Source organism: Sminthopsis crassicaudata, chromosome 5 (assembly GCF_048593235.1).
Source record: "Sminthopsis crassicaudata isolate SCR6 chromosome 5, ASM4859323v1, whole genome shotgun sequence".
Lineage (NCBI taxonomy): Eukaryota > Metazoa > Chordata > Mammalia > Dasyuromorphia > Dasyuridae > Sminthopsis > Sminthopsis crassicaudata.
Window position 1 is genome coordinate 10,637,021 of NC_133621.1, and position 27,415 is coordinate 10,664,435.

At 35.0% G+C, this 27,415-nt stretch overlaps 1 long non-coding RNA gene across 2 annotated transcripts in view; it reads right to left on the reverse strand.

The window, feature by feature from the left end:
* LOC141543131 (uncharacterized) overlaps positions 1-27,415 on the reverse strand; it is a 136,259-nt gene that overhangs the window by 92,522 nt on the left and 16,322 nt on the right. The window contains exon 1 of one of the 2 annotated variants that reach the window (XR_012482347.1): positions 6,292-6,372. The exons of the other annotated variant lie outside the window; for it this stretch is intronic. This is a non-coding gene — a long non-coding RNA (uncharacterized LOC141543131). Of the gene's footprint in view, positions 1-6,291; positions 6,373-27,415 lie in introns of those variants that run through there. 2 annotated transcript variants of the gene reach the window in all.

The following is a 27,415-nucleotide window of genomic DNA, read 5'->3' on the forward strand; positions in this document are numbered from 1 at the left end:
AATATGACTAAAATATTTATATCCTTTGTCACAAAGGTTCCACTCCTAGGTGTACATACATATACATATTCATATATATATATATATATATACATATATATACACATATATATACATATATATATATCCTAAAAATAAAAAGCACCCTTTTTGTAGTAGCAAAGAACTGAAAATAGAATATATGCCTAATGATAGGGGAATGGTTGAACAAATTATGGTGGAATATTACTAGACTATAAGAAATAACTAATATGATAATGATACAAAATAATACAAAGACTTACATGAACTGATAATGAAGTTAACAGAACCAAGAAAGTAATGTACACAATAACAACAAAAGAAATCAGAAGAATAACAGCAAAAAAAAAAAATCAAATGTGAATGTTGCAAAATTACAAATAAAAAGTGTGAACTCAGAGATGGAAAATACTCATGTTTAGAACATTATATATAATTTCAAATATTTTTGATAAAGTGATTAGTTTGGATATTTTTTCTTTAAATTTTTTTCTTTTAAAAATATTATTTCTTTTCTCCAAAAAAAAAAAAGATTAAATAAAAAGAATAAGTACCTATATATAGAAAAATATTTATAGCAGCTCTTTTTGGGGGGGCAAAGAATTGGAAATTAAGATCATATCCATCAATTGGGGAATACCTGAATAAATTATACTATGGGATTATGATGGAATACTATTGTTCTATAAGAAATAATGAGCATGTTGCTCCCAGAAATACCTGGAAATTCCTCCACAAACTCATGAAACTATTTACAAAGTGTGATGATCAACTGTGGATGACTTTTCTATTCTCAGCTATACAATGATCCAAGACTACTCTGGAGGACTTATGATGAAAAATGCTACCCACATGCAGAGGAAGAACTGATTATGTCTGAATACATATTGATACATATTGAAGCATATGATTTTTTTTTATTTTTTTTTTTCTTGAAAGTGTTTTTTTTTGGGGGGGAATCTATTTTTTTTGCAACATGACTTTTATAGAAATATTTTGCATAACATTTACCTTCTCAATGTTGGGAGTATTAGGAAATTCAAAGGTTTTTTTTTTTTGTCCCCCCCCCCCCCCCGAGGCTGGGGTTAAGTGACTTGCCCAGGGTCACACAGCTAGGAAGTGTTAAGTGTCTGAGACCAGATTAGAACTTGGATCCTCCTGAATTCAGGGCTGCTGTTCTATCCACTGCGCCACCTAGCTGCCCCTGAAATTCAAAGTTTTAAAAACAAATGGAGAAATGTTGTTTTACATGTAACTGAAATAAAATTTTAAAAAAATTTTTTTTTGTTAAACAGATATGGGAGAGGAAAGAAGGTTTCTGTGAGAAATTTTGGTAATGTAAAAATAAATATCAATAAAAATAGACAGAAACAATTGAGAAATAGTTGGTTGGCTGGCCTGCCTTGTTTTTAGGATTCAGAAACCAGAATATATTTATAGCAAATGAGAAGGAGCCAGAGAAAATGGAGTGATTGCCGATCTCTGATGGAAAAAGATGAGAAAATAATAATAATGATAATTAAATAATAATCATTTCTACATTACCTTAAGGCTTGAAAATGTTTTGTTTCTTATCTCATTCCATAAAAAGCTTCATATCAATAAGTAATTCTTTCTTTCTCAATAGTATTTTGCTTTTCCAAATACATGTAAAAGTAGTTTTCAACATTGTTTTTGTAAGACTTTCTATTACAAATTTTTCTCCCTTCCTTTCTTACATCTCCCCTCCCTAATACAGTAAGTAATCTGATATAACTTAAATATATGTAATCTTTTTAAACATATTTCCATATTACATATGTGGTACAAGAAAAATCAAACCAAAAGGGAAAGAAAACTATGAGAAAGAAAAAACCACCAAACAAAAAAAGGTGGAAATACTATGATTTGATCTACATTCATTCTCCAAAGTTCTCTCTCTGGATGCAGATGACATTTTCCATCTCAAGTCTATTGGAATTGTCTTGAATCACTACATTGTTGAGAAGAGCCAAGTCCACCACAGTTGATAATCACATGATCTTGTTTCTATATACAATGCTCTCCCACTTCTCTCAATATCAGTTTATCTAAATCTTTCCAGGCTTTTCATAATTTAACGGCTTATCATTTCTTATAGAGCAGTAATATGTTGTTCTATTATCTATCAATAATAAAACAATAATATGCATATGTTGTAACTTATTTAGCCATTCTCCAACTGATGGGCATTCACTCAATTTCCAGTTTCAAGGAGTAATTCTTAGCCAGGATTTAAGGATATCTCTTCTGTGAACATAGGGAAATAAGAGAAAGTTGCTACCATAGAAAATGCTGTTATCAATAATTTGGTGTATAGGGGGCCTCCCTTGTTCATTAATTTTTTTGATGTACAATCATGAAGTCAAAGACATCAGTCATTTAGATATTTTCTTTGCATAATTCCAAATCTGCTTTCCAGAATTGTTATTCCAATTCAGAGCTCCACCAACAATGCACAAATATTTTAACATTGACTCTTCTCATCTTTTGTCATTTTTGCCAATTTGCTGGCTGTGAAGAAGACCCTCAGATTGTTTTGATTTGTATTTCTCTTATCATTCATGATTTGAAACACCCTTTTGTGACTTTCCCTAATTTTAAATTTTTTTTGAAAATTGTTTCTTCAGGTCCTCTCACTATTTGTCTATTGAGGAATGAATGCACTTTAGGCTTATATTTTTGTTAGTTGTCTATAAAAAATGAAGAATACTTGATATGAATATTTTTCCTCAGTCAACCACTTCCATTATACATTAATTTTCTTTCTTACAAAGTCTCTTTTATTTCACATATTTTACTTGGTTCTTACTAACAAGTAATTTGTTCAAAAGCACCTACCATTATTCAGTCAGTAATTTGTTAGTTCATTTTAGCTCCTTCATCAGTAGGGGGAATCATTCTTTTGAGACATTAACTATCCAACATATTTCTCTTAATTTTGATCTTTCCTAAGAGATACTGGCTTTTTTGTGGCTTCAAAAACATGCTGAGGCTTGTGACATTTTTATAACCTTTCAGAAACTTCCTTTGAGGTCCAAGTATTTGTGGATTCAGGTGTGTCTATGGAATCTAAATTTTATTTGATGACTGTGATCTCTTAGGATTTAGATTAATTCCAAAGAGAAAAACTAGCCCTGATTGTTAACTTCAATAGTTACATGTAATTCATAGCTCAAAGCAATTAAAAACTGGAGGTTGTGAGTTTCCACCATAAAAATGACCTGTAATACCCATGACATTTAAGAGTTCTCAAGTGTATAGAAGGTTCATGGACTTGATACTTTCCTAGATTAGCCTCTTGGAGGTTTTTATGGGAGTCTTCAAAGTCAGAAGATGTTTCTCATAAAGAAGGAACAAACCTGATGGAAGTATCCCAGGATCATCAGATCATAAGGATAGCACCACTGAGCCCCATACCTTCATTTTAGATAAGAACAATCTGAGTCTAAGAAAGGTTAAGTTACCTGCCCCTTGCTACAGAGTTGCTAAGCAGAGAACTGAGATTAGAACCCATTTCTCTGACTCTTTACATTTCATGTAATCCAGTATCCTGAGTTTGCCATCAATGTGAAAGCATATAAGGAAAAGGCAGCCTGGGAGAATAGAAGAAAAATGGCCTCAAAACCAGTAAGCCATGAATATGTGCCCTTAACCTGGCAGAAACCTACAGAACTCTCTAAGGCTAAGTTGGGGAAGAGCTGCTGCTGACTTGTCCTAGTAGAGGGAGTTTGTTTACTCCCTGCATCATTGAGATCACATCTGTCCCCTTCACTATAACATACAAGGAAAACACCTAGAAAAATTGATCAAACACATAAACCATGCAAGGATATAACTCCAAAGTTCCATTCCCAAAAAAGAAACTTTTGGTCATAAGAGACAAGATTGTAGCCCCTTCACTAAATCTGACTTTGAATTGGTCACAAAGGTCCAGCTTTTAATTCTAGCTAGCTTTTCTTTAAGCTGGCAAGCTCCAAAATGCAAAAGATCAACTTATATGTATGAATTATTCTATTACTTGGAGAATATGGATTCTCAGAATTTGAAAGAAATCAGTAATCACTTGTGTGAAACATGCTCCAAAACTCCTCTACAGTACAAGCTGAACCATAAAACAGCCCATCCCCATCAGGGGACTCATTAAAATCTAATGGCTTCTTCTTACATTGAGGATCAAAAGCAAACTGTACACTTGATCATTCTTCATAAGTTTAATCTTCCTGTTTTTTCTTTCTATTTTTAGTTATTTATTGAGGAATGAATTTATTTTAGTCATATATATTTGTTAGTTGTCTATATAAAATAAAGAATATTTAATATGAACATTTTATCTCAACCACTTCCATGATTAACCTAGCTGCATTAATTTTTCTTCATACAAAGTCTCTTACTTCACATTTTTACTTAGTTCTTGCTAATAAGTAATTTATTCAAAAGTACCTCCCTTTATTCATTCATTCATTCATTTGTTAGTTCATTTTTACCTTCTTCATCAATAGGGGGAATCAGTAGGGGGATATTAATACTAGGTAATCCTTTCTATGCATTGTACAATTAATAGTGACCTCCTTGTTATTCCTCATAGATGACAAGTCACTCACCATGCCTGGATTATTTTCAGAGCCACCTTTGCCACCTGGAATTCTTTGCTTCCTTCAAGATACATGGGATCTTCCCTGGTTCTTCCTTGCCCAATTGTCAATGCTTTATCCCCAAGGTTATCTCCTATCTAATTTGTCAGTACTTTGTGTATTCTTTATCTTTCCCATTAGAATATGGGCTCCCAGAAGAGAGATTTGTTTGTTTGTTTTTTAATTTCCATCTTTGTACTATCCATAATGACTGGCTATAGTAGATACTTAATAAATGCTGGTTGATTGATTGGTTGACCTATAAGAAGTGGGCATCCAGCCCTCATTGAAGATCCCAGTGATGGAAAACAGTTCCTCTGCTAGTAGCCAATGAATGATTTTTATTTGATCAATAATCAAGTCATGTTGGCTTTGGACTGACCTGGAATGCCAAAAAACCTTGATGTAGCCTTTTCTAAGAACACTACTTAACCTTACCCATCTTTGAGAATGTAGATGGTGGTATGAGGCTGCATGATGGAGAGAAAAGTGTATTCAGTTTGTAGTCTGATAACCAAATTCTGAATCCTGGCTTTGCTCCTTAGTCACCTGGTAATCTTGGACAATTCCCAATCTTTCTGGGTCTGTTTCCTCATCTGATAAATGAAGTGGTAGGAATAAATCACCTATAAGATCCCTTAAGTAGATGGTGTAGTGGATAGAACACTGATCCTGCAAACAGGAAAATCTGAGTTCAAATGTTGCCTCGGACACTTATTTGTCGGGTGACCCTTGACAAGTCACTTAGACTCTAAATATCTCCATTTCCTCAACTCCAAAAGAGAGACAATAATTGCATTTACCTCGAGGCTGTTGTGATGATCAAATGAGAGATTATTTGTAATGTGCTTAGCACACAGTAAGTGTTTAATAAGTGCTTCTTTGCTTCTCTTTTATCTGATAAATTTGTATTAAGTAATCAGAGCTGAGCATCCTTGGACCAAACCTGACATCAAAGGTAAAGGTGAATTAATATTTTTTTCCTATTTCTTCTCTAGGGTATTTTTTGGTTTGATGATATGGAAAACAACAGAAAAGCTTTCATGATGTGCTTGGCCATTGATTTCACACAAATCATGTCTTTTCATTAAAATGCATCGAAGAGTAGACATGTATTAAGGTTACAATAGGCAGACCAGTAAGGAGAACTAGATAAAGTTATCCATTCAGGCATAACATGGAACTGTCAATGAGAAAAATGAAGTAGCAGCTACACTCACAGGATTTGTGATAAAGCTTAATGGAAATTAATGGGATAACTCTTAGGATGATTAGAGGATTTGGGGAATAAAAATGGGGGGAATCACATAGAGAATGAATGCTAGGAAATAATCTAATAATCAGAATGAAACAGTGAAATCAGAATGCACCCTAAGTTCTTAGGAAATATATACATTTATATATTATTCAGGAACACCAGAAAGTAGAAAACACCCACCTTTAATTTCTCAAGATATAAAATCACAGAATTTCAGAGTTGGAAGGGAGCTCAGAGACTAGTTAGTACAATTCATCCTTAAGTAAGAGGCCCTTTATAAAACAGGACAGGTAAGATGATGGAAAGAATATTAGCTTTGGAGTCAGAAGACTTGGTTTATATCCCAGTTCCCCCACTTACTTTGTGGTCTTGGTCAAGTAATTTTGCTTTCTCATTTCTCAGAAATTTCTCCCAGCTTAAAATCCAGAATCTTCTCATCCTTTTTTCAACAAGAAAAGAAAGGAATAAACAAAGAAACAAAGAATGAATAAACAAATGAAGGATTGAAGGAATGAATGAACAAATGAATGAAGAAGAGAAAGAGGGAGAAAGGGAGGGAAGAAGTCAATTATTATTTTATACAATCAAAGTATAAGGTACAGGTAAAGTGAGTGCCCAGTCTCTTGTTTAAAGATAGAGTTCAATAAAGAAGCTAAGATTTCTCTAGTTATTTTAGTCTTGATTAAAGAAGTAAGATTTTTATTTTTGAATGAGAAATGGGTTACAGGAGCAGGATCGAGGAGAAGTTGCCTTTCCATCCAAAAACTGTTGTGAAAGCCTGAATTAAAATATAGCCTCAGACACTAGCTGTGTGACTCTGGGAAAATCCCTGACTGGTGCTTCCAAGTCTCCATTTTCAAGAGGAAGTTCTGACCAAATATGTCTTTATTCTCCTCCTGCCTTCACTGCTCATCTCCACAAGACTTTTCTCTACCATGCCCTGTTGTTAAGGACCATGCCTAAGTGCACTGTAAGGGGCAGGTCAATTCTCCAAGAGCCTCCACAGCTGTGAATCATAACATCTGAAGAAGTTGCAAAGCAGCTTTACTGACAGGTGTTGCTTGTGGACTGGGAAAATAAATTCCATATGGTGCTTTACCTCTGGTAGACCTTTTCTTCTCTTCTTGTGAGAGGAGGATGATGATTCAAGGAGACAGAGAGGCAGTTGCTGTTCTCTGACCTCTCCACTGAGGAGCCGTTGCATTGTCTGACCTCTCTCCTCTTCCCTCTGCCTCCAATTTATTTCATTCCCAGGCCACAAGCAACACAGCTGTGGAAGCTCTCAGAGAATTGACCTGCTCCTTACAGTGCACTTAGGCGTGGTCCCTTAACACCTTGTGTCACATTCATTCTTATTCTTATTCTCTCTCTCTCTCTCTCTCTCTCTCTCTCTCTCTCTCTCTCTCTCTCTCTCTCTCTCTCTCTCTCTCTCTCTCTCTCTCTCTCTCTCTCTCTCTCTCTCTCTCTCTCTTTCTCTCTCTCTCTCTCTCTTTCTCTCTCTCTCTCTCCCTCTCTTTTTCTCTCCTCTCTTCTCTCTCCCCATTATTTCTCTTTCTCTCCTTTCTTCTCTGTCTCTCCCAAATACACACACACACAAACATCCCCCCTTCACCTCTTTTTTATGTACTGTTTTTCCCTATTAGAAGACAAAGTCTTTTAGGGCAGTGTGACACTGAGCAGGCTGCTTAATAAATGCTTGTTGGCTGACCTAGTTCTGGGCAAAAGATACTTCTATAGACAAATAGACATAAATACATAATCTATTGTTTCAGCATACTACATAGACATAACTGCATACATGTTTATCCGACTATTTGAGAATTTTCAATTATTAGTTTGCCAATCTCTTAGTCACCTTTAGGCAATCAGTAAACAACAAACATTAATGATGACATATTTTGATTTCCTGGAAGGGAAACAGCCTCATGAGGCCTGATGTGATGAATTAGACCAAAAACAAAAACAAAACGCTAAGTGGATGAAAAATCATTGTATGGGATCTATTAATCTATTATGTCAGGGCAGTGTGGTCCAATGGTATTGATTTTATTCCTCTTTAATCTCTGTAGCCATTGCTTCCTGGATTTCTAGAAAGGATATAATTCTCAGTATCATTTTCCCAACAGTAAGATGCTTTTATATGGAAGACCTGCTCATTCTTTGCTTCTTTTTTTGATAATACCCTTTCTGACAAGAACAGTCCCTAAAGCTAAACAATCCTATTTACTGGGACACTACTCTTAGGGACTCAAAATGAATAACTGGCTTCTACCTTAGAATATGAGGTGAATGGTGTTTAAAATGGCTATTTGAGGATGCAGTTGGAGTTACATACATACAAACACACTCTGAGTGCAGAGTGACTCTTTTTTAACTAGGAATTTCACAGAATTTCAGAGTTGGAAGGGAGTTCAGAGACTAACTGGTGCAATTCATCCTTAAGTAAGGGCCCCTCTATAAAATAGGACAGGTAAAATGATGGAAAGAATATTAGCTTTGGAGTCAGAGAATTTGGTTTATATCCCAGTTCTCCCACTTACTTTGTGGTCTTGGTCAAGTAATTGACCAATAAACATGAACAGAGAGATATGCTGAGTCCTGACAGTTTATATGCAACTTCAACATGTTAGAGTTCCTGCATGATCTAAAACCAAGTTTCCATTTGTGCCCCTTTTTGCCCTAGAAATTTTTATGCAATCCCACATATGTAGATATAGAAAATAAGTAAACAAATCAATCATTTGCTGATAATAAACCATTAAATTTTGATTTTAAAACAATTCTTTGGTATACATATGATTTTGCTATTTATTAATGATGAAAGCAAATTTGCATACTAACAAGATGGATGTGATTGTTTATTTTTGCATAAAGAATTAAATCTTGGCAGATTATTTGATACTTCAGGATATAGAGCATCTTCAGTGTTTTTCAGACCCCCACATTCATCTACATAACTTCACAGCTTTGATCTAAAACTAAGATGAAGGGTGAATTCGTGGCTTTTTTCCTATATTCTCCCAGGTGTCAAAACCTGTCCCTTTTGGAGTATTAAAGTTAACTTATGTTTAATCCAAGACAAGATCTTATGAAGTATTTGGTCTGAAATAATGGAGAGAACATGTTTTGTTGTTGTTCAGTCATTCCAGTAAAGTCTGACTCTTCATGATCCAATCTGGAGTTTTCTTGGTAAAGACACTGAAGTAGTTTGCCACTCCCTACTCTAGCCCATTTGATAGATGAGGATACTGAGGCAAATGAGGTTAAGTGATTTGCCCAGAATTACACACTTATAAAGTATCTAAGGCCAGACTCAAATACAGGAAAATGAGTTTTTCTGACTTCAGGATGTCTACTGTGTCATCTAGCTTTATGTGTAAGAAGTACCAAGAAAGGAGCCAATTAGGAGGTTGTGGTTTAGTTTTGCTTTTTTTTCCAAATCAGGAATCAGTTTATGTGAGGAGTGAATGTGAATTCAAAGTTCCAAAATGATCTTGATTGTGAATCAATTGACTCACTAGAGACAGTAAAATAGGAAACTTGAGAGGCTGAGATCATTTCTAGTTAGCATGAAAACAACAGGTTTTATGTTTCCTGAAAATTGGAGAGAATTGAATATAGTCTTTTTGAGTTTACTTTCACTCATCATACTGCCTTCTGATCTTAATGCCAAGTGCCAGCAATTATTATACAGAAATCTAAATTTTGGAATTGGGATCCACGGACTGGGGGGGACAAAACTGTTTATGCTACACAATTGCACCGATAATTTATATTGGGAGAGTTTCTCAGATGTTATATGTGGCGCTCACATTTGGAGCCGTCCAATTATACCATTTCAAGGGATCAAAATTGACATGACAATAACATCAGAACCCAATCAGTAACAAGGAAGATACCAGAAGCTAATCCACAAAGAATTATGAGTACAAGATGGAAGCAGGCTACAGCTGCGCTCCATAATTTTTGGTTATAGATGCCTACAGCTAGTGCATTAACAATCTGTGGGGCTTAAGATAAATGGCTCTAATCTCTTTTGAGCCTCAGTTTCCTCAACTGTAAAATGAAGGGGTGGAGCTTAATGGCTTCCATGGTCCTTACATTTAGGATTGTGTTGTAACTTTCATGTGGGATTTCTTGAATTTTATACACAATCTGTTGCTGAACAATTGATTTCATGACCCAGTAGATATTGTGAGAAGCTATTGCAAATGACTCTTTCATAGAGAAACTTTCACTTCCCAAAACAAGGGGTCTGGGAAAAGCCTCTTGGGAAGGAACTGATTCCCAACATAAGAAAACAGCGTCCAAGTCATCTTCACTCACAGGACAAATATATGTCAACAATCTTCCTCCAATGTTCTTGCAGGATCAAGAAACAAAGAGGAGCCATTGTTATTTCTTTGAAATCCAGTCATTGCACCAATCATATAAAAATTAAAATTATACTTTTTTCTCTATTAGAGACTACTTATGAAGGATCTGTAATTTAGGCTAGATGGGAAACTTCCATTATGGGAATCACCATAAACTTTCACCTGCCTATGATTTCATAGATAAATCTTATGGAGTTTTTTGAGATATATATGTATATGCATGTATATATACATATATATGTATATATATATATATATGTGTGTGTGTGTATTTATACACACATACTACATATGTATATATTATATTATGCCGATATACATACTACATGTGTGTATACATGCTGTGTGTTTACATATATATGACATACATGTATGTGCTGTGTACATGTATGTATGCATGCACATATGTGTGTTGTGTGTATATATATATATCTATACCTGAGTCACTCATTGGGAGATTAAAGTCCATGCCTTCTTCACTGAGCCTAGATTCTGTCCACTATTTTTATTCCTGTTTCTTTAAAATAAAAAAAAACTAAAGAACTTAGGCATTTAATCAACAAAAATATAGTTGGAAATTACTGTTGCCCCTGGAATTTTCTAGTGCTTCTTGAAAACCCTGATTTCCAGGATTCCAGCTATACTATATATTGGGATAAAGTCCAGAAAATGAGGTCAATAGAGAATGAACTCAAGGGATCATAATGAACCATCAGCTCTTTGAGTGGAAGGGAAAAAGAGGGAAATGAAAGTTGAAATTTCCAATATCACTTTTAAACTTTTGTAGCAGTGTCATTAATGCCCATCCAACTAAAACATAATTCATTTAATCCATGTTGACCTTTGATATATGCTGGATGGCACAGGGGGTGGAGTGCTAGGGTTGGACTCAGGAAGATCTGAATTCAAATCCTGCTTGGACACTTATTAGGAAATTCTGAGGAAGTCACTTAACCTTCCTCAGTTTCCTGTAATATAAAATTAGAGAGCTGTATTTGATAACCTCCGTGGTTTTTTCCTGCTCCAAATATATGATCAAAAACAAGGGCAAAAGCTACAAAATTTTCTAAGGCTATTCTCTATTCTTTTTTGCTTTCCACAAAAGGCCACCATTTTAGAGCAATTTTATTTCCTACAGGAAAAAAATTAAAAAGGATTTTCATGGAGTTGGACACAAGACCATGAGGATGCTTTCTGGAACATCAAATGGTTATTGACTTCTGAGTGTGTGCTCAGAGTCACGGTACTGTGAACATAAACCACTGCTTCCTATCACTAATGTCTCACCTTATGGTGTTTTGGGCTGTGTTTAGCCACAAAATGACAGATGGCATTGGTGCAGCACTTGCTTACAGTGATCAGAGCTCTGCATTAGGAAGATTAACCTGGCAGTGGTGTGTAAGACAGATTGGAGGAGGGAAAGATCAGAGGCATGGAAACTGGTTAGGAGGCTCTCAGTTGTCCAAGGGAAAGATAATGAGAGTCTGACTAACGGGGTTGGGGGTTGCGAGAATGAAAAGGAAGGAGCAGATGTGAGACATTCAGCAAAGGTGGTATTGTGATTCAACTCTGGCAAGTGGAGAAGGAAAATGCAAAGGCAACTCCAAGGTTTCAAGGGTGAGGTACTAAGAAGATAGACATGTCATTAAGAAAAACAAGGATGAGTTAAGAGGAGAAGCAGCAGGTTTGGAATAAGAGGGAATTGTTGCAGTTTGAGAAGGTTGAATTTAAGATGGCAGGAAAACAGAGATGTGTGTATGTGTCAGTACATATATGTATGCACATATGTATGTATATGCATATATGTGTTTACTCACATCCATATATACACATATGTTCTATCCGTATGCATCTCTAAACATGTAAGCATGCATTGTGTATGTGTATATGTATGCACGTACATGTCTCTGTGCACAGAATAAAAGAGGAAAGAGACAAACAGAGACAGAGAGAAAAGGAGAGACAGAGACACAAAAAAGACAGAGGAGAGAGAAAGAGAAAGAGAGAGAGAGAATCCTCACAAAGATAATAGTTGAAGCTAAAATAGTGAATGGAATTGCTAAAGGAAGCAATGCAAAGAGAGAAGACAAAAAGTCTGAGAATGAACTTGAGAAGTGCCAAAAAGATGGGCATCAGAGAAAGAACTTCCACCTCACACCCATAATATTGGTAAAATTAATAACAACAATATAAAATATGGCAAATCTTGGAGGTTCTGTAGGAAAGCCAATCAACCAATAAATAAACATTTATTAAGTGTTTACTATGTTCCAGGCACTTTGCTGAGTACTTTACAATTATTATTTTACTTGATTGCTACATCAACCCTAAAAGGCAGATGCTATTAATATTTCCATTTTAGAAATGGGGAAAGTGAGGAAAAGAGGTTAAATGGCTTGCCCAGGCAAGTACCTGATAAGATTTGAACTCAGATCTTCCAGACTCCAGGCTCGGCATTCAGTGCATTATGGCACCACCACCCCCACTGACTTCATGCAGGCATTTAGAATTGGATTAGCCATTCTGGAAAGCAATTTGGAAAATGACTATATTGCACATATCCTTTGATACTGGATATGTGCAATATAGTCATGGACCTATAACCACTACTGGACCTATAACCAAAAAACAGTAAAGAAAAGAGAGTATCCAGGAATGCAGGGCTGGTCTAATTTTAGGAAAACTATTAGTATAATTGACTATATTAATAATCAAATTAATAAAACCATATGATCATTTCAATAGATGCAGAAAAAGCATTTGATAAAATCCAACATCCATTCCTACTAAAAACGCTTGAGAGTATAGGAATAAATGGACTATTCCTTAGAATAATCAGGAGCATATATTTACGACCATCAGTAAGCATAATATGCAATAGAAATAAACTGGAACCTTTCCCAGTAAGATCAGGAGTGAAACAAGGTTGCCCACTATCACCATTACTATTCAGCATAGTACTAGAAACGCTAGCCTTGGCAATAAGAGCCGAGAAAGAGATTCAAGGAATTAGAGTAGGAAATGAGGAAATCAAACTATCACTCTTTGCAGATGACATGATGGTATACTTAGAGAACCCCAAAGACTCTGCTAAAAAGCTATTAGAAATAATTCAGAATTTTAGCAAAGTTGCAGGATACAAAATAAATCCACATAAATCCTCAGCATTTTTATATATCACCAACAAAATGCAACAGCAAGAGATACAAAGAGAAATTCCATTCCAAACAAATGTTGAGAGTATAAAGTATTTGGGAATCCATCTACCAAAGAATATTCAGGAATTATATGAGAAAAATTATGAAACACTTGTCACAAAAATAAAGTCAGATTTAAATAATTGGAAAGTCATTCAGTGCTCTTGAATAGGCCGAGTGAATATAATAAAGATGACAATATTCCCCAAACTAATCTATTTATTTAGTGCTATACCAATCAGACTCCCAAGAAACTATTTTAATAACCTAGAAAAAATAACAACAAAATTCATGTGGAAGAATAAAAGGTGGAGAATTGCAAGGGAACTAATGAAAAAAAAAAAGTCAGATGAAGGTCTAGGTGTACCTGATCTAAAGCTATATTATATAGCAGCAGTCACCAAAACCATTTGATATTGGCTAAGAAATAGACTGGTCAATCAGTGGAATAGATTAGATACAAAGGAGAAAAAAGGGTACATCTATAGCAATCTAGTCTTTGACTAACCCAAAGATACCAACATTAGGGATAAAAATTCACTATTTGGAAAAAAACTGTTGGGAAAACTGGAAATTAGTATGGCAGAAATTAGATATGGATCCACACTTAACACCATATACCAAGATAAAATCAAAATGGGTCCATGATTTAGGCATAAAGAATGAGATCATAAATAGATTGGAGGAACAGCGAATAGTCTATCTCTCAGACCTGTGGAGGAGGAAGGAATTTATGACCAGAGGAGAACTAGAGATCATTATTGATCACAAAATAGAAGATTTTGATTACATCAAACTAAAAAGTTTCTGTATAAACAATACTAATGCAAACAAGATTAGAAGGGAAGTAACAAATTGGGAAAATATTTTTAAAGTTAAAGGTTCTGATAAAGGTCTCATTTCCAAAATATATAGAGAATTGACCCTAATTTATAAGAAATCAAACCATTCTCCAATTGATAAATGGTCAAAGGATATGAACAGACAATTCTCAGATGATGAAATTGAAATTATATCCACTCATATGAAAGAGTGTTCCAAATCACTACTGATCAGAGAAATGCAAATTAAGACAACTCTGAGATACCACTACACACCTGTCAGATTGACTAAGATGACAGGAACAAATAATGATGAATGTTGGAGGGGCTGTGGGATAACTGGGACACTAATACATTGTTGGTAGAGTTGTGAAAGAATCCAGCCATTCTGGAGAGCAATTTGGAACTATGTCCAAAAAGTTATCAAACTGTGCATACCCTTTGATCCAGCATTGCTGCTATTGGGCTTATATCCCAAAGAAATACTAAAGAGGGGAAAGGGACCTGTATGTGTCAAAATGTTTGTGGCAGCTCTTTTTGTTGTAGCTAGAAACTGGAAGATGAATGGATGTCCATCAGTTGGAGAATGGTTGGGTAAATTATGGTATATGAAGGTTATGGAATATTATTGCTCTGTAAGAAACAGCTAGCAGGAGGAATACAGAGAGGCTTGGAGAGACTTACATCAACTGATGCTGAGTGAAATGAATAGAACCAGAAGATCGTTGTACACTTCAATGTTGTATGAAGAGATATTCTGATAGAAGTAGATATCTTCAACATAAAGAAGATCCAACTCACTTCCATTTGATCAATGATGGACAGAAACAACTACACCCAGAGAAGGAACACTGGGAAGTAAATGTAAAGTGTTAGCACTACTGTCTATCTACCCAGGTTACTTATACCTTCAGAATCTAATGCTTAATGTGCAACAAGAAAATGGTATTTACACACATATATTGTATTTAGGTTATATTGTAACACATGTAAAATGTATGGGATTGCCTGTCATCAAGGGGAGGGAGTAGAGGGAGAGAGGGGATAATTTGGAAAAATGAATACAAGGGATAATGTTATTTTTTTAAAATTACTCATGCATGTATATTGTTAAAAAATTATAAATTTTAAAAAAGAAGAATATTGTAACTAGGATAGAAGAATAACTAAAAAAAAGAAAAGAAAAGAGAGTATCATGTGTGCAAAAAAGCGCTTATAACTTTTTTTTTGTAGTGTCAAAGAAGATGAAATTATGGGACCATATGTTGAGCTGCGGTTGAACAAATTGTAGTATATGCATGTACTTATTTACTATTGTGCTGTAAAAAAAATGAAGGGAAAGGTTTCAGAGAAGCCTAGCAAGACTTGTATGAACTGATGCAAAGTGAAGTGAACAGAAACAGGAGGACAATTTCTACAATAGCAACATTGTAAAAAAAAAAAAAAAAAAAATTCTGAAAAACTTTAAAACTCTGATCAATGCAATGATTAAGCAGGATTCCAGAAGATCATTAAGGAAGAACACTTCCTGCTTCCTGGCCAAGAAGTGACATTTGACACTTTTTATTTTATAAAGCTATCCGGAGAATCTAGGCAGCTATGTAACACAATGGATAGAATGCTAACCTTAGAACCACAAAAACTAATCCTCAGAAACTCAGTCTTGGACAGTTAATGACTGTGTGGCCCTGGGCAAATCACTTAACACTGTTTGCCTCATTTTCTTCATCTGTAAAATAAATTTTAATATGCACCCAATAGTGGAGTACCCAGTGTAAAATGGGTGATCACCCAAACTAACATATCCCTTGCAGGATATATGAAAAATAGATATTCACTCTGATCAGCTTGACTACTCCAAAGTGCTCTCACACTGGAAGGTCTAGATACTTCAAGAAAAACTATCATCACAGAGTTCCATTCAAATTCTCTGGATGTGCTAATAGAGGAAGTAATCCCTTTTGTGAGTGAATTAATTATTTCTACTAAGTTAGCTCCCAATCCTCCAAAGATGAATTTCCATTTACACAAAATAGCTAATTACAATGATGACCATTTTAGACCTGAAACATAAGCATTTATGTAGCAGTAAGTATGGGCAGCTAAGTAATGTAGTAGTTAAGATGTCAGGTCTGAAGTCAGGAAGAATCATCTTCCTGAGTTCAACTCTGACCTCAGCAGTGTACTCTAGGCAAGTCATTTGGCCTTTGTAGCTCAGTTTCCTCCTCTGTCAAATGAACTGGAGGGAAAAAAATGGCAAACTCTCTAGTATCTTTGCCAATAAAACACTAAATGGGGGTCATAAAGTTGGACATGATTGAAGATGACTGAAAAACAAAAAGGAGGAAGTAATGATCATCACATTTTAGATACTTATATATTAAAGCAAATCCTACATGATCCTAGATCACATACTGTCAATGCACCTAATATCTGTGGGAGAAGAATGGGCACCTACTTCTAGAAACTTTCCAAGGGACCATAAAATTAGAAAAACCCATGAGCTTGAGTTAACATACAATTCTTGAAATTAAACTTTCTGATCTTCCTAACTCTAAGAGCTACTAATAAAAATCTCTAGTTGAGCAGATATTTCTACTGCTAAGTTGAGTTGATCTACATTGTACTTGATCAACTGACCCCACTGACATCAGAGCCAATGTAGTTAACCCTGATTCTCAGCTTCCCAACCTTCCCTCTGCTTTCCTCTGATTTCTCTTCACAGCAATTGCCACATGTATCATTTTTCAGCTGCAGTTCAGAAATTTGGCCTTTCCTTGATTTCCCCTTTTCTTTCTTGATCAATCAGTAAATGTTTATTATACTTATTATGCATCATGCACTGTGTTAAGCATATAGAATTTTTTTAAAGGATTGAGTATTCTTTCCTCTTTTAGATGTTATGAAAAATGATTCTTTGTGGAGATTAAAATTATCTCATCTACAATAAAAGAGATTGTCGCAGAACTTGAGCTAATGGCACTCTATTAAAATGGCCATGATCATCTCCAATGAAATGGACTTCAGATCTTCCTCATGATCTGAAATGCCTCCTCATTCAAGGGCCATATTTTCATAAGGTTAGATTCCATTCATTGAAGAACAACTATACCAAATAAAGAATAATTGATTGACATACTATGAATATGATATGATAAGCAAAAATTAATAATAAGCAAAGCATTGCAGCAAGGTCACAAGCTGGGTGAAGTAAGGGGTATATCCACACAAAATAGATCTTTCATTAATTTGCACAGGAGAACATGGTACAAGCTATCACAGTCAATGATTTGGTGGTCAAAAGATGGTCATTTGCTCCTCTTGAACAACACTTTACATAAAGAACTTTGATCTGATTCTATCAAATTGGTTAACACTGATTGAAATAGAAAAGGGATCCAAATAAATTATCTCTTATACCCTCAATGCCATAAAAATAGTGTTGCTTTTAATTTTGTTCTAATATAGCAATGATCTGAGAGAGACACAGACAACTGATTGAGAAAGGATCCCAAGTAACCTAGCTTTTCCCATCTCAAGATAAATTCAGTTTCATTTTTCAGATACTATTAAATGTCAATGTCTCTTGATTCTCTTTTGGGAGAAGACATTCTTGTTATATACCTGTGAAGCTTCTGTGCATTCCCTAAATCTCTGACCTCTTTCATTTCTTACACTTGAGCTATAGTCTCCAAAATATTTTCTTTCTGTTTTGTTGATATCACATTGTAAACACTTAGAGGTGTTTATAACTTTTTATAATAAAATAATAATGCTGATTTTATAATAATAAAATAAAATAATTTATAATATTTATATTTATAAATTAATACTTTAAATATTTATAAATATTTAGGGGTTTTAAACCAAGCTTCCCTCACAACTGCCCACTATTTTAAATTCATTTTACAGATTTATAATTAAGAATGCTGTGGGGTTTTTAAAAGTATTTTGTTCCTCTTGAGTTCCCATAATTACAGGAGTTTCTAAAGTGGGTTCACCTGGTGAGAAATACAGTAATAGAGCCCTGTCATGGAAAGATTTATTTGTCTCTAACTTTAGACAAGTCACTTAAGTCCTCTCAACACCAAAGATGATCTCTTTGCCAGGATTCAAGTATCACATATCTTATTGAATATGCCTCTATATTGCCAAATACTACAAACATAGGAAACTACTGTCAATGCTCCAACAAGTTATGTTCCAAAAATTAGTAGTCAGTTACTTGAAACCTAAAATACAGGTTCAGTTTATGGGTCATAGTGTAAAGTGAGAATAAGTGTCCAGGTTAGCACACAGAAGCCTAGCTACTATATAGTGTTCCACTACTTATCTAGAAATCAAGATTCTGTGATTTCATCTGTATAGGTTGCTCTGCAAGATATATATGTTTCTGTGTGTGTGTGTGTGTGTGTGTATCTTGATTTCTAGATAAGTAGCAACAACATATATATATATATAATATATATATCTTGATTTCTAGATAAGTAGCAAGAAAACACACATACACACATATATATGTTTATGTGTGTGTGTGTGTGTTCTTGCTACTTATCTAGAAATCAAGATTCTGTGATTTCATCTGTAGAGGTTGCTCCACAAGATATATATGTGTGTGTGTGTGTGTGTGTGTGTGTGTGTGAGAGTGTTCTTGCTACTTATCTAAAAATCAAGATTCTGTGATTCCATCTGTAGAAGTTACTCCACAAGATATATTGAAAACTCTCTTTCACTTAAAAGAGGATCCTCAAGAGTTTTTATGTTTGAAAATCCATCAGGATTTAATCAAACTTGTCTTTGAACAGCAGACATACAATCCATTCATTGGACTTAAGACTGAACCTACTCTCATTTTTTTTTCATTCATGAAATATTTATTCAACATCTATTATTTTTCTAGATATATATATATATATATACACATATAAAAAGGATGGGAGTTAATGACAGAATCAAAACTATGAAAGCTAGAAAGGATGGCATAACTTTTGAAAATCCAAGGTAATATTAGAGGCAGATTTTGGTGGAAGCTTAGGAAATTTTAAGTAAAACATCTTGTAGCTTCACATAGAATAGGTTCAATGCCATCAACTGAGTCCTGAGATCAGCTTCATTGGTTCTTTGCCTTTCTGTGAAACTAATCCAAAGAAATTTTCCAAAAAGTCTTATAGAGTCAATAATTCATAGAGAACACATGTTACATAGAGATTCAGTATATAAAATGAAACTTGGAGGTGGGACAGTCTTTCAGAAATTAGGAGCTAATAAACAAGTACGGAAACATGCTGCATTCAAGTGGCCCATCAGCTTTCTCAGAAAAGAAACTTCTCTTGGAATTGCTATTTGGGAGCTAGATGGTAACCCTTAGCAGATATGTGACCTTAAACAAGTCAATTAACCTCTCTCAGTCCCACGTTTGTCATCTGCAAAATGGGGAGCACTGATTTCTCAGATTGGTTATGCCAATCAAATGAGAACTTATATAAAGTGCATTGCAAACTTTAAAATGCTATATAAACTCTAGTAGTTGTTATATATACATATATATATATGATTATTATAGTAATCTCATGTTATTTTATTAGGTCCTATTTTCTCACAGAGTACTACAGAGATTCCCCGAGTCTCAGACTATCCTGTGGAAATTCTCATAAAGGAAATGTACTTAAGAGCTTGCTCAACAAGCAAACCTCTTCTTATCGATACTGCCCTCTCTGGGACCTTGCTGACTTTGCTCTCCAAGTAGGATACTCTAAAAAATGATGTGACTTTTCTTCCTTTTTCTTTAAAAAGTTTGAAAAGTTAGAAACATTCTGGTACAAAATGCCTAAATTCCCAAATTTAGGAAGTCTCTAATTTGTGACTCTCCCACAGGCAAGTCTCACACCTGGTCTTTTCCAGGAGCTCTTCCGAGTGTAGTCAGAAAGCTAGATTCGAGAATCATACCACTTAGGGAATGAAAATGCTCCCTTCAGACAAAGCAGGCTATCTGCTGTGCCTTTGTTTATTGGGTGTTTACTAAGAATACTACCGAAAGATCAAAAATAGCCAATGAAAGCTCTTTGTGCATGTCAACAGCTGTAAGTGCATGATCCCTGAATGGCCCCTTAGGCCCCATGCAAACAGATGTCTAAAATTCCCATGTGTTTCTGTTCTAAGTTTCCATCACCGTCTCTAAGGGAAGCAGACATCCATATTCATATCTGCCTCCAATAACCACATTCCCATATCCAAGTAAAAATCCTCACTGTTGTACACAATCATTGAATACCAAGAAGGTCTTTTCTCATAGATAGAGGTGGATCAAATAACAGATTTCAAGGTCAAAAACGCTTCTACCAAGGGAAGTTGGCCTAGCCATTTATTTTTAATCAGATTAACTCCATGACTAAAAAAAGGAACAATTTCATTGTTGTTTGCTTCCCTGAGCATTAATGGTACCAATATTCAGAAAATGGGGATTTAACAATGCTAAATGATCTAAATGAGACACTACCAATCTTTAAAAAAAAAAAAGTTAACTTCTGTCCTTTTTGGGAGTTCCATTGCTTTGAGGTAATTATACATAAAAAGGTGTTTTAAAAATTCAGAACCATAGGAGTAGACTATCCCTAGAATCACTGACTGGCTCCAGACAACTCAACTGGTATTTCTTTTGCCTTGGGTTAGTGGATGATTGCCAATTCATCTGTCAACAGATTCTTCTCTGTGCAGTGTGTAATTTTGTTTAAGGTATAAAGCCTAGGACTTTGGGTCCTTTGGGGTGTTCTGTCCCATAAAAACCTAAGGTATCATTATTTCTGAATATTGCCGTCATCCTTTTTCATCAATCAGAAAGTTCACTCATTTTTGTCTGGAAGAGAATGTTATTGATACCTGTTGCACTGCTGACAGATGTGATGAATGGGGTAGCTAAGAATGCACCCAATGGGAGTGAAGAGAACCTTGCCCCAAGAAATCATAAACATTGATGCCATTGAAGAATTCCATAAGCCAATGACTTGAGTTCTAATGAGCTCAGCTATTATTCTACAAAAACTTGAGATCAGCCATACTTTATCCTCTCCTTTTTCAGCTCTCATGCACTCACAGCTATTGACTTGCACACTGCACATTCATTGACTTTTTCTAGTCTTTAAACAGTGTTCTTAGTAACTATCCAATAAATCAAAGGAAAAGAAACAGAACAAAAGATACCGAATCTTTAACCATATTTTTATAAATGAAGTATTTTTTAAAACTTTCTATTATTCATTCCTATATCACACTCATACTTTCAAAAAATAATTTTTACTTCTCTGATGATTTAGAGCTCAGATCTTATTTAACTCCATTTTTCCTCATGGGACTTCTAGCTATGAAAATGGGAACTCATGAATTGTGTGATTATTTCTGATCCCAACTTGTCATATTTTCCAAAATGTCTATATGAGGGAAATATAGGGTATTGTACTGGATAATGTGTTGGGCTTAGAATCAGGAAGATTTCAATGCCTGCCTTTGATATTTACTAACTTTATGACCATAGCAAAGTCAATTGACTTCTCTCATCCTCAGGTGACTTTCCAAGTAACTATAAGTTATAGATGGTTTGCAATTTACTTCAGTGGAGGGAATCCTCACCCCCAAGTCATTGATATGTTGAAATCTATACCGAAAAAAGTAGGTATCAGCTCCATAATGAGTTTGTGAAATGAATACGGGAGTTTGTTTCCATAGTGGAATAATGTTGAGCTTAAGTAAAGGGGTAAAAAAGTACTCCATAAATATAAAAATTAAAGCACAGTTGTTTATCAAATAAATAATGATTCCTAAAAACATTTTAATTGTATGATATTCCTACTACACATACATATGCACATCAATCTCTGATTAAAGTTTATTTCAATGTAGTTATTGAGCACTAAATGCCCAACATGCTAGGCAATGAGGATACAAGAAAAAAGAGTTCACATTCTGTCAGAAAACAATACATGGGTATATAAACAGACACCAAAAAAAAGTTAAAATGAGAATTTAAGAAGGAAATAGACTAACAGCTGGGGAAAACAAGGTGATACTTGAGCTGAGCCTTGAAGAAACCAAGACAACCTAAGAAACAGAGAGAATCAAGGAAGGCAATTTGTAACTGGCAAAGGCCACAAGATTTAAACAAATAGTTTTTAAAGGAAGAAATCTATGCTGACAAGTTATATTTTTCATATACTCCAAATAACTTCTATTTTTTAAAATACTAATTAAAACAAATTAACTCTTAGGCTCTATTTCACATGAATCAAATTGACAAAGTTTTTAAAAAATGGAAAATGACAAATGTCGTTGGAGCTCCAGAGCATAATAATGCACTTTTGGAAGCATTGTATACTGGTTGAGCCATTCGGAAAACCATTTGTAACTATGCCCTGTTTAGTAACTTTTGGGGGATAGTTATAAAGTATGAATCCTTGAATCCATCAATATCTTGACTAGGTGCCTGCCCCTAGTGAGATAAAAGAAAGTAAAAATATTTATAGCAGCTCTTTTAAAACTGGAAGGTGATGCAGCCTTGAAGTTGGGAGGACCTGAGTTCAAATCTGATCTCAGACACTTAACACATCCTAGCTGTGCAAGTCATTCAGCCCTTACCTCAGCAAAACAACAACAAAAAACAAAAAAGAACCTGGAAACTAAAAGAGTCCATTGGATGGAAAGAATAATTAAATAAAGTAAGTTTTGGAATGAAATGGTACTTACTGTATCATAAACATGAAGAAAACGATTCAGAGTGAGGGAAGCAGATAGACAATAATTTATACAATGACAACACCACTATAAAACTAACAACTTTGAAAATGTCAAGGTTCTGATCAATGCAAAACTAACCCTGATAATGAGATCCTGATAATGAATAATGGTAGCCACCAACTAACAAAGATAAGAGACTCTAGGTACAAAATGAGAAACAATTATTTAGACATGAGCAATGTGAAAATGTTTGCTTGATTATGCATATTTCTTCAATGGTTCTATTGTACTTTTTCTTATGTGGGAAGGGAGATAGGAGGGAGAGAAAACATTTTTAATTCATTGGAAAAAAGTGGAAAATCTTGGTTATTTCTTTTTAAGGGGTAGGTATGCAATGCAGGTACTAGGGAGACAATTGCCAGGCTTCTGACTTCATTTAATTTCCATAGCTTTAAAGGGTACTTAGGTTTTCCCCAACCTCACAGTTGGGGAAATCTCCTGGATCTATAGTCTAAAACATAGCTGGAAAAAACAACCACTTCTACCACATGTTCATTCATTCTTTGCTGGAAAATGTCAAGGAGGGGAAAGCTACCCCCTCCATGATCTTTTAGGACAACTCACGTTACCGGAAATCTTTTCCCTAGTTTAAATCACACTTTCTGCAGTTTTCACCTATCATGCTTATTCCAACCTTCAAAGCCAAATAGGGCAAGTCTAATCTCCATTTCGGAGTATGGTCCTTCAAATACTAAAACATTCAAACATATTCAAACATGTCCTGCCTCGGGCTTCTTTTCTTCAGACCCTACATACCTTCAGTTCTTTCAGTCTTCATATAACAAGGACTCAGGATGCTTCAACATCATGGTTGCTCCCTCTCACTGCCCTCCATTTTATCCAAGTTTTTTCCCCTAAAATACAGCACCCCAAAATGACTATAGAATTCTAGGTATAATCTGAATAAAACAAGATTAAAATAAAAATTTATCTTAAAAACCCAAGGTTGACTTTGTTATTCCCACATATGCCTGATTGCAGGCCATGGGTATAAGGCTCAGTGTGCTCACCCAAAATGTGAGCAATATATGGGATTATCTAAGGCCTCCTTTATATAAGTCTGAGAAATGGCTCTCCTCTTGACCCTGGCCCCAGTGCCAACTTTGACAGGAATGTATAAAACCATAGACTGACTGGATTTGCCAACATAGATTACAAAGAAGGAACTCATCCAAACTGGAAAGGTAAACTGAGGGTCAACTGTGGGGGCAGTGGTAGCTACTCTTTGAGGGTCTTTTATTTAACAATTGTTTATACTTGTCCTCCTGGAACTTAAAGTGATCTACCATCTAACCTTCCTGCTCTTCCCTTTACAAAGAATAGTTATTTTATTTTCAAGACGTATGTGGATTGGAGTATTTATCTAAGCAAAATTATCTCCAAATTCTTAGTGAAATTGATGAAATTCTGCTTCTGTTTAAATACAATATATACTAGTAAACAGTAATATGTTTTTAAGTCATTTCAGACATGTCTGTCTCTTGGTGACTTCATTTGAGGTTTTCTTAGCAAATATATTGATGCCATTTGTAATTTTCTTCTCCGGCTTATTTCATAGATAAGAAACTGAAGCAAACTTCTCTTAGTTAAGTGACATGTCAAAGTCACACCACTGGTAAGCATCTGACCTAAACCAGTTCAGTGCTCTATCCACCGTACCATCTACCATATGACCTTGACATGAGTTTTTGAGAGAAGTAGGCTCACATGTTGGAAAGCCGATCACAGTTGTTTTTTACTCTCATTAAACAATCAATTAGCAAATAAAAATATTTAATGATAAAAAAAATCTTGTGCATAATAACAGAAAAAACATACATACAAATCTATCTACTGGTTTGCAGCAAGGCCATCTCCTCCTATCTCTTTGAATCTTCACCTTTGCCCCATCCCACACCAGATTGAGAATTGATCTGATTCCAGGAGTTTTAGGACATGCAAAATGTCAGTTGGTTTTAGTTCTCCTTTGTCCTTTTAGAATCTTGAATCATTAAATAAAGAAACAAAAACTCTAGAAGATTTCAACCCTGGGACTTCTGGTCCAGGGAATACATTGAGAATCCAAGTGAGCTTTGGATCTCAAAGCACTGGAAGTCAAGACCTGGTATGGCCTAAGAATCCCGAGGAAGGTCTTTTTCCCAATCTGGCTCTTGGTCAACTGATTCAAGAAAGAGACCTTCTAGTTAGCATATCATGGAGACAGAGTGGGTGGATTCAGGAGCTGACCTCATCAAGAAATCAAGACCCAGCACATATCCTTTTACATTGACCTTGACCTTCCTTACAAGCTCTTCACTGTAGCTGAATCTTCCTCATTTCAATTCTCCTCTCCCATTTCTAATCTTCTTTCCCAGTAGCATGATGGGAGAGAAGACAGAATGAGAGAGAAAACATGCAGCAGCCAAACAATGAATAAGTACTTAGTAAGTTCTTACTGTGTGCCAGGTAATTTTGATTTGAAGATGAAAATGAAAAAGTGCTAGTTTACAGGAAGCTTACATCTATAGGGAACACAGCACGTGTACATATGTACCAAACATAAACACAAAATAATCAGACCACCAAAGTTCAGAAAGGATGCTGGAGCTGGCCACAGAGGTTTTGCTTGATTTACCATAGAAAGGAAAGACAAATTGCAAAGAGATAGAGGCTGGGATCTTGAGTAATTAAAATACAACTACTTCAAATATATTATACTTGAAAAATTATATTTCAAGAATTATTGATAATATGATGCCTGGAGCCCTTAAATGCTTTCATTATTCTAAATTCAGTCAATAATTTCTCTGCTCTAGCTTCAAGATAGTATGGACTGAGGAGAGAGTACAGGGCACAGGACCTCAACCAGGATCTGAATTTAAATCCTACTTTATTTATTATCTGTATGACCCTTAGCAAACCATTTAATCTCTCTCTGGTTCTCAATTTATTCAACCATAAAATGAAGGCTTTGTGTTCCATGTTGCTTTAAGTTCTCTTCCAGATCTAAATTTATAAGTCTATAATTTTATGACCTTTTTCACTGGATCAGCGGGAGAACAGCTCTTTGGAGGCTTTAAAGGCCTACATAAATTTGTTATAATTAATTAATGTGATCATTATTGACTATTACATTAATATTAATATCTTAGATTTATATAACAATTTAAGGTTTTTTTAAAAGCTTTGCATGTGTTACCTTATTGGATTCCCATAGTAACCCTGGGATATAAGTATTATTGTTATCCTTTTTTGAATTCCCATAATAACCCTGGGATATAAGTATTATTGTTATCCTTTTTTGGCAAGATATTTGGGGTTAAGTAACTTGCCTAGGGTTACACAACTAATTAAGTGTTAAGTGTCTGAGGCCAGATTTGAACTCAGATCTTCCTGATTTCAAGTATTCTATCCACTGCATCATCTAACTGTGCTGTTATCCTCTTTTTAAAGATTAAAAAACTTTAGTTCTGAGAAGTTTTCTGATTTCCTCAGGATCACCTAATAAGTATTTATAATAGGAATGAATTAACAGGAAGTCAAACATGTGCCCCACAGAAATCTGAGTTTGCCTAACTTCTTGATCTTATTCTTCATGAGAACAGAGGGTATGTCCTAATTTTCTCCCTCACCTTAATCTTAGCATAATGATTGACACTCATTAGGAATTAAATAAATAGTTAATCAAGTAATTGACTGGTGAATTTGTTCCCTGAACCAACTGTAAACATTTTCACATGCCCTCCCAGCCTGATCCTGCCCACATATCTTGGTACCTCACTATTTCCTGGAGATGGTGTTGAACTGATCACAGTCATGGATTCAGCCTTGTCTTCCTGGCCAGTTCTTTCTCTCAGTTACCTCCCTCCTTCTGATGTAAAGATTGTGAATTTTCTTCCATTACAAATGTATCACCCAGCTTTGAGTCTAGCAGAGTTCCTGGACTGGAATTTTGTGTTTGACCCTACTTTGTCACCCATCTTGTTTCTATTCTATCCATTCATGCATTCACCTAAAATCCCAAACTCTTCTCTCCTCTAGGTCCCGAATTCCTCTCCTTTGATCTCCACAAAGAAGCTTGAATGATAAAAGTAGACATCATGGAGAACAATTACATTTATCACTCCATCCATGGAACATTTTTTATACCTATTTCATTAAAAAAAAAAAAAAAGCACTGATGCACCGGCTTTTATTTCAGAAATTCCATTAGAACAACCCACTAGATTTTCCTTTAAAAATGTTAGTTTTTGTACTGTTGAATAATAACTCATTTTTAAAAGTGATTTAGTCTTAAGATATCTGATCATTAGTCATGTATAATCAT